Below are 12675 nucleotides of genomic sequence, written 5' to 3'. Positions count from 1 at the left end.
CCATTTGTGTTTTTGATGATGACAACAACATAAATGTTTTAATAGTTTCTTGCACACGTATAGCAAAATTGATGTTTATTATTGTTTGTGCTTGAACTATATATGTTATGCATATTCATTATGATTTTATTTGTGATGTGTGATTATATTTGTGATATGCATATTCATTGATTAAGGATGATAAAACTCTTTGCACCATTTATATATGGATGAATAAATAGTTTACACAGTTTATAAAATGTTTCATTTCATCTAATATCAGTACATGATTAATTGTGGCAAACTACGAGTTTTAATTCATTACATTATATATATAATTGATTAAAAATCATATATTTGCTTATACTCGTTTCCTGTGTGCATTGATGAGTTTTGAATTCAAAAAGTTTCCAAATTTGCTTAAGTGTTGTACTTAACCGATTACACTCTTTTCTTAATCGGTTAAAGCTCGTGTGTTTTGAAAATGTGTTTTTTGATAAGTCATAACTACCTTAACGGTCATGTTTTTAAATGCTTTAACTTACTGTAATTACTTAATCGATTGCATGTTATGCTTAATCTGTTAAATGCATTTAATGTAATTATGTTACAACATTGGTAATTGCTTAGCCGATTACATTAATAATGTAATTGATTACTTTGCGTCAAAACTGTCATATGTATAAATTGATGCACAACTCTTTACAGAAACAACTTTTGAATCAAATCTTTCATTTTTGATAAAGTTTGTCGAGTTCATAATTGCAGGAGCGTTTGTTCTCCAAGAATCAAGAAGCATTTCATTTGGAAAGAAAGAAATCAAATCAAGGATTCTTGAAGAGTTGCTGCACTTTCATAGTCTGATCAATCTGCACTAAGGTTTTCTACTGAAAGATCGGTTTTGTCTAAAATCATCTGTGATTGGTGTTGCCCTGTTACCGCTGGCTAGGAAGAGAACATTGGAGTTCTGGTTACTTTGAGAGGGGTATCTCAAAGGGGTTGCAAAAATATGATTGTTCTTTTTGTGTGTTTGAATATAGTAGATTTGGAGTTAGAGAGGAGATTGCATTGGGAGAGTGTCTCTGTAATTCTTGTTGTAGAACTCAATCTATATAGTGGATTACCTTCAATCTTAGGTTGATTGAAAGTAGAATGGATGTAGGCATTGAGGTCGGACCAGTATAAACCTTAGCATGGTTCTCTTTATCCTTTATCTCTTTCATAACCAAACAAAACTGTTGGAAACAGGATGGCTAAGTTTCAACACCAAGAGGGGGGGGGGGNGTGAATTGGTGAGGTTTAAAAATTAGAGTCTTTTAAAAATCTTTTTCACAAAGTATAAACCTTTACAAAGTTTCTTGAATCGGAAGAAATAAAAGTTTAAATGCAGTGGAAATATAAAGTTGAGTACGTAAACAGTAAAATCGACTTAATGTAAAAGTGTAGGGAAAGAGAAAGCAAACACAGAATTTTTATACTGGTTCGGCCTCAATGCCTACATCTAGTATCCTTCCACAACCAGGAAGCCAATGCACTATGTTAGTCAAGGTTTTTACAGCAAGATTTCTATAGAAACCTCCACGTAAAAAATATAGACAATCTCTCTAACCGTCTAACTAAAAGTATAGGCAGTCAACACAAAGATATGCAACAAGATATCCCCTCTTCTACAATCTTCAACCCACTTTGAACAATCCTCAAAGTGTCAGAACTCTACGAGTCCACCTCCTGTAATCCCAAAAGGACAGCAACAATATTTCCAAAGATTGATAGAAAACTTGATCAGTATGATGACACCAAATGTGCAGATCTTGATCAAACAATACGCATAATACACTTCCTCCTTAAGAAACTCTTGCAAGAAAGATCTTCACCGTCTTCTAAATGAGTTCTTGGAGCCTTTTCTCAAATATCACAATCTGTAAATCAAATGAAAGTGTTAGAATATCCAAAGTCATTATGATCAACTGAGTCACGTCTATTTATAGTTTTCTATAAATTAGACGCTCCTATAGTCGACTGTGCTACTAATGAAGTCAACTGTCATCAGACAGTTATAACAGTTAAATCAATTAGCAGCAATCATAACAACCAAATTGATTTCACATTTATTTCAGTTGACTTTCAATTAATACTTTAGCAAAGAGTTGAAATATAGTTGTTATAGCACACAAGCATTAACAGAGTTTCAAATCAAATAGCTAATTAAGTTGAATTCATTACGCATGTAGTTGACTTAGACACTTAAGCTCAGTTTGATAATCTTTTCAATGCAAAATCAGATACAACACTACTTTTGAAAATCTATGCAAAGTCACGAGTTTTAATCGACTTACTTCATAATGAAGTCGACTTAAAACTTGTAGTTTTGCCACATAGTATAAGTTCATCAAAGTGCATGTGGTTTTCTTTTCTTAAACATATGTAATGCAATCACAAAAGATGTATCAAGTATCAAATCAGTGAATATGCATACATATATCAGAAACAACACAAACATGTTCATTAAGATATCAATCACATTAAAGAATAAAACATGTAACACATAACAATACATGTGTTATTAATAATGTGTTGTCATCATCAAAAACCATAGCACTATGAGATTAAGGTTCAGCTAAACCAGTGCTTCCCTTATCAACAATCTCAGCAATCTTACCATTTTTTGATGATGCACAACCATGATTAATAAGCAACCATGTTTGTACACAAACAACACATAAAATCAGTCAAGTAATCACCAATATCAGAGCTAATATAAGCAATCAGTAAGGACAAGTGATTAAATGATTTTTCCAATATATCAGAGCAAACAAAAGATAATTTCAACATATTTTAGAACATTTACTCTGAATAAACAGTATTCTATCAAGCAATCACATATGAAGAAAATAAACAGATAATCAATCAAACTTTTCACCCCCTTTGTGCATTAGCAAAAAAGGTTTGCTTTTAGATATGGATATGTTGATAAAATGAAATTTCAGAGATGCATCAATGTAAACAAATTAAACATTCAAAGATGTTCCCCCTATCACAGATATTCACATGAGATAGATAAACTCCCCCTAAAGTGTAGGCATGTGAAAAATCTATGCAATCATGTAATGCTCCTCCTGTCATTATGCATATTTTAAAATCAAATTCAGATGCACAATACAGTTTCACAAGTGTTAGAGCGTATAATCAGTTTGTATCAAAATTGTATCAGAGTTATGATTGCAAGCAATTCAATCAAGCAAAGATGCAATCATCATCAATCTCACAATATATTCTCATTGATAAAACAGTCATATAAAAACAGAGATATATTGAAGATAACTGATATAAAATGATCAAACAACTTAATAACCAAATTCCAATAAATGGAATTTATAACCTCCTATAAGTGATAAGCCGATTGATCCATTTGTTAAGTCAATTTCATTGTTTTTCAAAGAGTTGTGATCCTAGTAGTAAGTTCCAAAGCAATGTTTCCTGCAAAACCTTTCACAATCTTTTGAAGGTCAAGCAATTTAGAATCACAGTAATGCAAGAAATTAAGAAATGAGTATGCAAAATAGTTATTGTAACAGTGAGCATGTGCATAATCAACTTCACTAATCACTCAGCCGATTCAGTAGTCATTCAAGTAGATTTAATCAAGAAATTTATAGCAAATAGATTTGAACCAAAACCAACTGATTTCATTACTTGTTCAAAAGATATTACAACGACTAACTAGAATAAGACAAACATAATGGCAGTTGATATCTCTCTAAATTTGCATTCTTTTAGGTGTTTAGAAGTCTAGGTTAGTGTATTTTAGTCTTTAATTTTCTAGAATTATGATAGTTTTAGGATTTTTCTTTAAATTTGTAGTTTTATAAAATTCTAGTTAAAAATAGGTTTTTAGGTATATTTTAGTACTTTTAGGAGGAAATTAATTTTTTGTTAATAAAGAAAGAAAAAAATAAAAATAAAAATAAAATAAAATACAATAAAAATAATTTTTATTAGGTTGATTTTTTTTTTCTTTTTTCTTTAATTGTTAGATTGATATTTTTTGTAGATTGGGTCGTTAATAGTTTTGGGTTGATTGGACCTTGGGTTGCAGATTAAAGATGGTCACGTTTTGGAGTGGGCTAAAACCCTTGGCAGTTGATGCCACACTTGGAATTTGGGCTACCATTGTTGTTGATTCTATAATTGGGCTTGTCATTGTTGCAACGCAGCGTTTGATATTGTTGCTACTGGAATGAAATTGATTGAAACGTGGACAAATTTAATTGCAAGTGGGCCGCTTGATTGAGTATGTGTTGCTACAACGCACTAGCTGGATTGAGCCACTTATCTTGCGAAGCTTGGTCTGCTGAAAGTGCAAAGCGCTGATTGGAAGCTGCTGGACGGATTTAATTGTATCAGATTGGGCTGCTGCATACACTAGACTTGGACAATAGCTTAAGTTAATGAAACTCAGCGTTTTGGCCTGACTACAGCTGGGGGTCCTTGCTCGTGCAACTCATTTGGGAGAAAAGAATTCCCTCAAGCATTTTTCATTTGGAGAGAAACACCCTCGAGCTATGGCAAAGGAGCGATGAGAGACGAAGAAGGAGCTGCCCGTAAAAGAAGAGGAGCTGACCGACGAAGACGAAGATGACCGGAGCTGCCACGTAGGATGAAGCTTAGCGTAGCAAGCAAGTTTCTCTTTTCCATTTTTTTTTCTTTTTTCTTTTCTGTTTGTTCAATTTTTCTTCTTTCTTTTCAACCCTATAAAAAGGGGCTCTTGCCTTGTAAATAAAGTTTTTTAGACCGAGACACTTGAACAAATACTCTGTAATTTTTCATTTTTAGTTTTAGATAGTTAGGTTTTTCCGTGCTTTTGGAGCGCTCATCACAGTGGTGACAGCCCGCGGTGACCTCGATTGCATTTTTCGTTCGGTACATTTCTTTATATTTTTGATTTCTTGTTAATAAAAGTTGTTTTTATGTTAATGTGTTTCTGTTAAGATAGTTTTGTGATTCTGTTATGTTCCGTGTTTCTGTGTTTTTTGTGTTGTTTCTTTGAAAATTGAATTGGACTCTAGAACTCTACATTTTGTGATTCTTATTTTGGAATCAAATGACTCCACAGTTAGCATTCATTTTTGAGATGTCTTCTCGAGACAGAGATGAGTCCAATGCATAAAGATTCATCTGTTTCTACTCTTTTCTTTAGTGTATATCAGATTTAGATTTGCATTGATTGAGAATGAGTGGAAATTGCCAAAACAAGTTCTGAAATATGAACTGTAAGACCCTGGATTGGGCTTCCTTTAATCAGAATGTCTTTCTGAGTGTAATTGAAGTTTTATTCTCAAACATTTGCACATTTAAATTTTGTTCTATGCTTCCTTTCATTTGTCTGTGAATTTTACATTGATGAATAGGAAACTGAACATTGGTTGGATAAATTAGTGGGAAGAGTCAATTCAAGGTTCTGAAATATGAACCTGAATACCCTGGATTGGGATTCACTTAATAGGATGTCTTTCTGAGAACTCTATGCACTCTTTTATTCACATCAATGTACATTCACCTATGAAATCGGTTCTGTTTTTTTCAGTTTTGAATTCTGCTCTTATTTGCTTTCTTGTGATATATAGATTAGGATAGAAATGATTTGTGTTGCTGATTTAGTTTCATTGCAAATTAACTTTCTGTTTTGTAAATTTTGGTTGATCTGTTAAGATTCTACATGTGATTCTATGTTCTAATATTTGTAGTGTTAATTCCTTTTAGATTTTTTTTTCTGCTTCCTCTTAATCCTTGCATCTTTTAGGTTAATTTCAGTTGCTTTTTAATTTTAGTGTTATGTTTTAATTAGATTCATTAGTTTTTGTAGCAGTAGTTGTGAGTAACTTAGGTCATGTTGCTGTTTCTACTTTTAGGAAGTTTAAATTTCTATTTTCTATTATTTTCCTTTTAGTTCTTATTATTTCCTTCTTATAAACAGATTTTTAGCTTTAGTTCTTTTCTTTTTAAGTTTCATTCAATTTTAATTTCTCCACCTGTTTAGTAATTAGTAGATAGAATAAATACAAGATTAAACTCTACACTTTAAGCTTAATTTTAATGAGTCCTTGGATTGATCCTTAGTTGACCCCTATATTACATTAGTGGGGAAACTGAGTTTGTTGGCTTTGATGCGACTAAAAGCGTTTTTAACAACAATCTAAGCCATTATCAAAAGACAATTAAGGACAAAGACAAGACTCATGACATAGAGCGGTAGACACAAAAATCCCTACTCAGTTTCAGACAGCTCTTCAGAATCTTCTTCACTAGTTTCATCAACTTCTTCCCTCTCAGATTCTTTAGTAGAAGTAAAACTCTCCACATAATGCTTGATTATTTCATCCATTTTCTCATTCATATCAATAAGAGACTTCTTCATTACATCAGTTCTCTTAAAGACCTTCTTAATTCTGTTTGCCACGAATCTTGCAAATTTAGAATTGGAAGGTGGCAACTCTTGTTTATTGTCTGAGTCAGGTGGTTCATCTCTACCTTTTGTTGGGTCCAGTTCATCACTGAAGATCCATCCTAAAGCAGTTCTCTTTAAACCAATGCATGTCAGAGTTGCTTTTTCGATTTGATTTGCTTTGGTACATGTAACCTTGTTTTCACCATTGAGATTGACTCCATTCAAAGCCAGTATCTTGCCAATAAACACATAATATGGTAATGTGCACCAGTCATTGACACCAACATTTATAATGTGCCACTTGAAAACAGCTACCCAATTTGTTGGTATCCTAAGCATGATAGCATTCAGTAGATATACGTCCACATGAGTCTGTTTTATGAGATTGACCCTTCCAGGAATTAAGATATGCCCTATAATGTGTGCAAAAATCTTCTCTTCTTTGTTAAGCCATTTGAACAGAAATCCTTTTTCTTTCTTGTATCTTCTAGAGTACCTCATGCAGTCTTTAAACATTTGTGTCTTCTTGGTCCATCTATTTTGCAAACAATCAGGTAGGTTTGATAATCTACCCTAATCCCTGATTCCTGCAACTTGTAACCACGTGTCATTATCAATAATAATGTCCACTCCTTTCACACGAGAACGAATATTGTCAACAATAGAGCTGAGGTTGTTGTAGAACACTTGGACAAGATCCAGATAGTAGTCACCAGTCATATGAACAAACTTGTGTAGACCTTGAACACCAATCTTCTCAAGAAATACGAAGCCTTCATTCCGAAATAAGGATAGATCAATTGATTTGTGTGTAACAACATTTTTTATCTTCTTCCAACCCAAAAATCTTTCACTAGCTTCACTGTCACTAATCCATCTAGAAGGACTAGCATTTCTTTTAAATGAAGGAATGATTTTGGATTGCTTAGACGAAGAGGAAGAAGCCATTCTTCAGAGTGTCTTTGATTAAATTCTTAGGGTTTTGTGTGCTACGACTTATGTCATGATAAACACAAACTTAAGAGCACGAATGAACGAAACATAAAAAGAGACCCACTTTAAATTTTCAAATTTTGTAAAGCCTAAAAACAGAGACATTAAGTCGATTTGAATAAAATTAAAGTTGAATACTATATGACATAAAGTGTTAAAAACAAATACAGACATACAGAGACAGATATTCGACTATGCTCAAAATCAAGTTGATTATAGTTCGTAAAACTTGATTTTCACACAAATCATTCAGACAACCAATCATACCAACATACAGACAATCAAATATCAATCAATCAATCTTATCATGCATGATGCAGTAAGATAATACATGTTACCAGTTGTAGACACTCAAGATGGTTGATATAGCTTTGTTAATTCATCCTTGAGTTCTCACTGCACCTACTTCAAATCCTGCAAAATAGTTCAAGTTTTTGATGCAGGTACCCATTTGAATTTGGGTCCTTGATTGTTAACTGTAGCCAGATGTTCCTTAAGTATCCACACATATAAGCCTTTAGGAACTCCAACTCTACTGTAATAACAATTTCTAACAGTGTGACCAATATTATTACAATAAAAGCAAGCATGTTTAACATGTTTGCTTAAATAAAAAAATTCCTTTGTATTGATTCTATTGATATTACCTCCAGTTGAGGCATCTAGCATCAATTTCGTCTGAGAGTTAAGACCTCCAAGGAACAAAGTGACTATTGTTGCTTCATCAAAGCCATGTGTGGGTGTCTTCCTCAACAAGCTCTTGAGTCTTTCCCACGCTTGACCTAGAGTTTCTTCCATGCATTGCCTGAAAGAAGAAATTTCTTGCTTACCCTTGTTGATTTTTTACTGTGGGAAGTACTTATTCCGAAACTTTGAAACCACGGTTTCCCATTTAGTAAAGTGATAACGATCTAAAAACCGTTATTTTCATATTTAAATTTGATATCAAAACACACCCTTTATGGCTTCAAATGAGTTTAAAATCAAGTAAAACACTTAGTTGAGTCTTGTGAGAGTCAAAAGTTGGTTTTATAGATATTATGCTTGTTTTTACATTGTTTTGTAGGGTTTTAAGGTGAATTGAAGATGGAAGTGAAGTAAGGTGCACTTAGACCCATGAAAGAAGAAGAAAAAGGATGAAAAGAAGGGTCAAGTGACTCATTCTTCCATTATATTTCATATAGATTCACCATGATAATGGTGAACTAAACCTAGGTTGTTGGAGAACAATGTAATCTTTTGAAACTCTCATATATCCAAATTCTTATTTATTTTATATGCTTGCATATGCTTGATTTATCAATTGTTGGGTTCTTCACCTTTGCTTAATGCTTTTATCGTTTAACTCATTCGGTTATGTTGTTTGTCTTTATTGATACGGGGACATACAATAATGTCATGAACTGGGGAGAATTCCTTGATTAAGCAATACCACCTAGCGATAGGGGTAGGACGATCAATTGTATTTTGCTTCCGTTTATCATGCATTATTAATTACTAGGGGAGGCTAGGGATAACAAGCTGGTAATTAGTAATAGGCTCTTTTCACCAAGGGATTGGATTAAGGGTAGACTAAGAAAGTTTGCATGACAATATGATAAATAAGCAAATTAAATAAGAAGAGTAGATATATGAGGGTGGATAAGATGAAATTGTAAACCCCAACAACTCCATTCANCCATAGTTTCTTAAAGCCAATTGAATCATTGCATTTGCATGTTTACTTTTATTCTTTGCATACAAACCTCAACTTAATTCTTTTCTCAAGTCTTACGCGATTAATTTACATGAAAAGTAAGGCCTAAGAGTCTTTTGGGAAACGATACTTGGACTTACCCATTTATATTACTTGATAACGATCTGGTACACTTGCCAGGGACTTAACAAGTTTTTGGCGCCGTTGTCGGGGACTCGTGGTTTAACTTATCTAGTAGTGTAAACTGATTAAATTTGACTTGATTTTTTATGTTTATTTTTATTTTTGTTCTAATAAATGTTTTCTAGGATTTTGTGCCTAATATTTGCAAGATGCAGTATGAACAAGAATTTGACTATATGGGCACTCAATTCTACCAAAAAGCTTTCAACCACTGGTGGGAACCTCACTCATACATGGATCAAAGCCAATTTGGGCAAAATGATGAGCAAAAAATTACTCCATTTAAGAAAAATACAAATTCTGATGAACTTCTTCAGAGGGTCATGAATTTGGAAGTATACCATGTCAAAAGCATAGAGGAGAATATAAAGAATGACGAACTTTTTCCGTAGGACATATATACAAGATTTTATTCTCATAGAAGCATGGAAGAGATGCAACAATATCACTGGAAGTAACAAATCTCTTTACCAATAGAAACATGGGAGGACGACCAACAACTATGTCAACAGATAGCTGATGTGACGGAACAAGTCAAAGGCCTTAATGAAAAGTTCGACAAATTTTTGGAGAAGTACGATTCCAAGAGCTATGAAGTTACCTTCAGGAATTTGGAGACACAAATTGATGAGGTTGTTGATGAGGAGAAATAGAGAGAGAGGTGAAAAAGATAGAAGAGATAGAAACATAAAAGGTTGTTGTTGAGGAGAAGATAAATGAAGAAAAGATAGAGATAGATGAGGAGAAAAAAATGGAGAGAAAGGAGGAAAAGATAGAGGAAGAAGAAACAGAAAGGTTGAGTGAGGAGGAGAAAGATGAGGAGAAAGAAAAAGAAATGGTTGAGAGAAAAGAAAAAAAAAGAGAAAAATTGTGAAAATAAAGAAAGAAAGAAAAATGAAAAAGAGAAAGATGAGGAAGGAGAAAAGTGAGAAAAAGTGGAAGAGAGGAAAGAAGAAAAGATCATATGAAAAACCTCTTCCTCAAAAGAAATATCATAGGAAGGAAAAGAAAGTCAATTGCTTTATTGAAATCTTCAAGAAATTGGAGATTAAAGTTCCTATGATTGAGACATGGAAACAGGTGCTTGGTGTTCTCAACTTTTTGAAAAAATTCAGCAGGAAGAAGAAAAAGAAAAGAATATCAAGCAAAGGAAGTATCAACACCTACTGATGGGTGTTTGAACTCTACCGGGTCAAGCTAGTGACATAAAAAGAGCGCTTACTAGGAGGCACCCTAGTGATCCAAGAACAATATTTTTGTACTTTAAATTTTTAAATCTTGGTGATGTAGTCATGAACAAATTTTTTTAAATTTTTGTGTATTGGGTAGCATCTACCGAGGGATGCTAATGATTTAGGCACCTACTAAAGGGTGTTGAAAGGATAAAGCACTTACTGATGAGTGCTAGACAGGTTTGGGTCAGACTCGTAACGTTAAACAAGCGCTACCTAGGAGGCAACCCAGTTGATTATATTGTTTTTAATCCCGTGTTAAGTGCATTGCATGTTTAATTGTTGCATCTGAGAGGGGAAAGGCATATAATTGAATAATTGAGGGTTGAAACTGAGTGCTACAAGGTGAGATTGCTCAAAAGCAAGCAAAGAAGAAGAAGGGAAATTTACCGCAGACTGTTGAGCGGTCCATTTTACTGTTGAGCGGTTGCGGCGCGTTTGGTCTCGGCTTTTCTTAAAAGCTGAGCGGTTTTTGAAGTTCTTCACTTTGAAACTCTTCTTTGCATTTCGCCTGAGCGGTCTCCCTAAGCCCTAACACTCTCCTTTCACTTTTAAGAGTTTTTTAGAGAGATTTCCTCACTTTCTCATCACCCACTCACCAAAAATTCAATTTTCTACCATTGTTTTGTCAAAGTTTGGGGTTTTTGGTTGAGGGTTTTGCATTGGAGAGGACATTCATCATCAATTGGACAATTTTTGCAAGCATTCAAAGTCTTCACTCAAGTAAGTTGTGCAAATTCATGTTTAGGGTTTCTATTTTGGGATTTGTTGATGAACATGCTTAGGAACATGATAAATTGGGGCTTTTGATTTCTATGCATGAATTGATGAAATAGGAACTGTTTGAACTGATTGAATTGCATGGTTTTTGCCTTGATTGATGAAATTAGTAATAGAGTGGAGATTAGGACAGTTTAGGAAGGGTTTTTGAAAAAACCTAGCCGCCACCGCTAAGTGGTCTGTTTTGGCGCTAAGCGGTGGCGCGGCTGGAGGCAAACCGCTGAGCGGTCTCCGTGGACGCTGAGCGGTCTGCAACAGATTTTGCCCAAATGTTGGAATTTTTGGATGTTTGGATGTTGAGGGGCCCTGTTTTCCCTTAGAACTGGAGTATGAGTGATCTAAGTCATAAAATTGATGATGTACTAACATCTAATGATGTTTCTGTGAATGTTATTGGATTTATTTGATACAGGAATGTCTACCTCAAGAAGAGTGAAAACTATGGGCAACAAGAGGAAGGAGCCAGAGAAACCTAAAAGATTCTATTCTTCTAGATTCCTCTCAAGAAAGCATGAAGAGCATTATGCTACTATCCAGGAGAAGCGTTTGGTGATGGAGAGGAAGGCCATGTACATCCCTGACTTACCTCTAGAATTTGGACTAGAGATTGAGAGGTGATGAAGGTTGAAAAACAGTTATTTGCATATGTCATTTTAGACCAAATTACTCCCTTTACTGCTTGGAATGAGCTTAGAATCAAGCAAAACTCAATAAATGAGTCTGTAGAGAGTCAAAAGCTATTTTTAGCGATATTATGCTTGTTTTGCATTGTTTTGTAGCATTTTTGAGAAAGTGAAGAATGGAGTTGAAGATGAAGGTCGTAGACTCAATAAAAGGGAAGAAAAATGAAGAAATGAAGAGTCGACGTACCGCCCGGCGACAAATTACACCGCTAGGCGGTCTAGTGCGAGGAGTTGGCACCAGGTGGTGCAGTCAGGCGGATTTGCGATTAGAGGCAAACCGCCGGGCGGTAGCGCGGGTTGAGGGAAATCGCCGGGCGGTTGTCTGCTGGGCTTGGGCCTGTTTTCTGTGACGCTCCTCAGCTGTAAATAGCCCTATTGCGATTTCAATCTCATTCTTTTGACAGAAGGGGGCGGCCAGACCTAATTTCACTCCCTGGAGAGGATCTCTTGGATGCTTAGGCTCCATTTCTTCTTATCTAGGGTTTGTTTTTCCATTCTTCATCCATTTTTCATCTAGATTCACCATGACGATGGTGAACTAAACCCTATTGTTGTTGGGGGAAACAATGTAATCTTTTGATACTCTCTTTTATTGAAACTCTTGTTTATTTATATGGTTTCCATATGCTTTGATTATTAATTGTTGGGTTCTCATTTGTGCTTAATGCTTTTATCGTTTAACTC

Source organism: Vigna radiata, unplaced genomic scaffold (assembly GCF_000741045.1).
Source record: "Vigna radiata var. radiata cultivar VC1973A unplaced genomic scaffold, Vradiata_ver6 scaffold_70, whole genome shotgun sequence".
Taxonomy (NCBI): Eukaryota; Viridiplantae; Streptophyta; class Magnoliopsida; order Fabales; family Fabaceae; genus Vigna; species Vigna radiata.
This window is presented reverse-complemented; position numbering follows the sequence as displayed.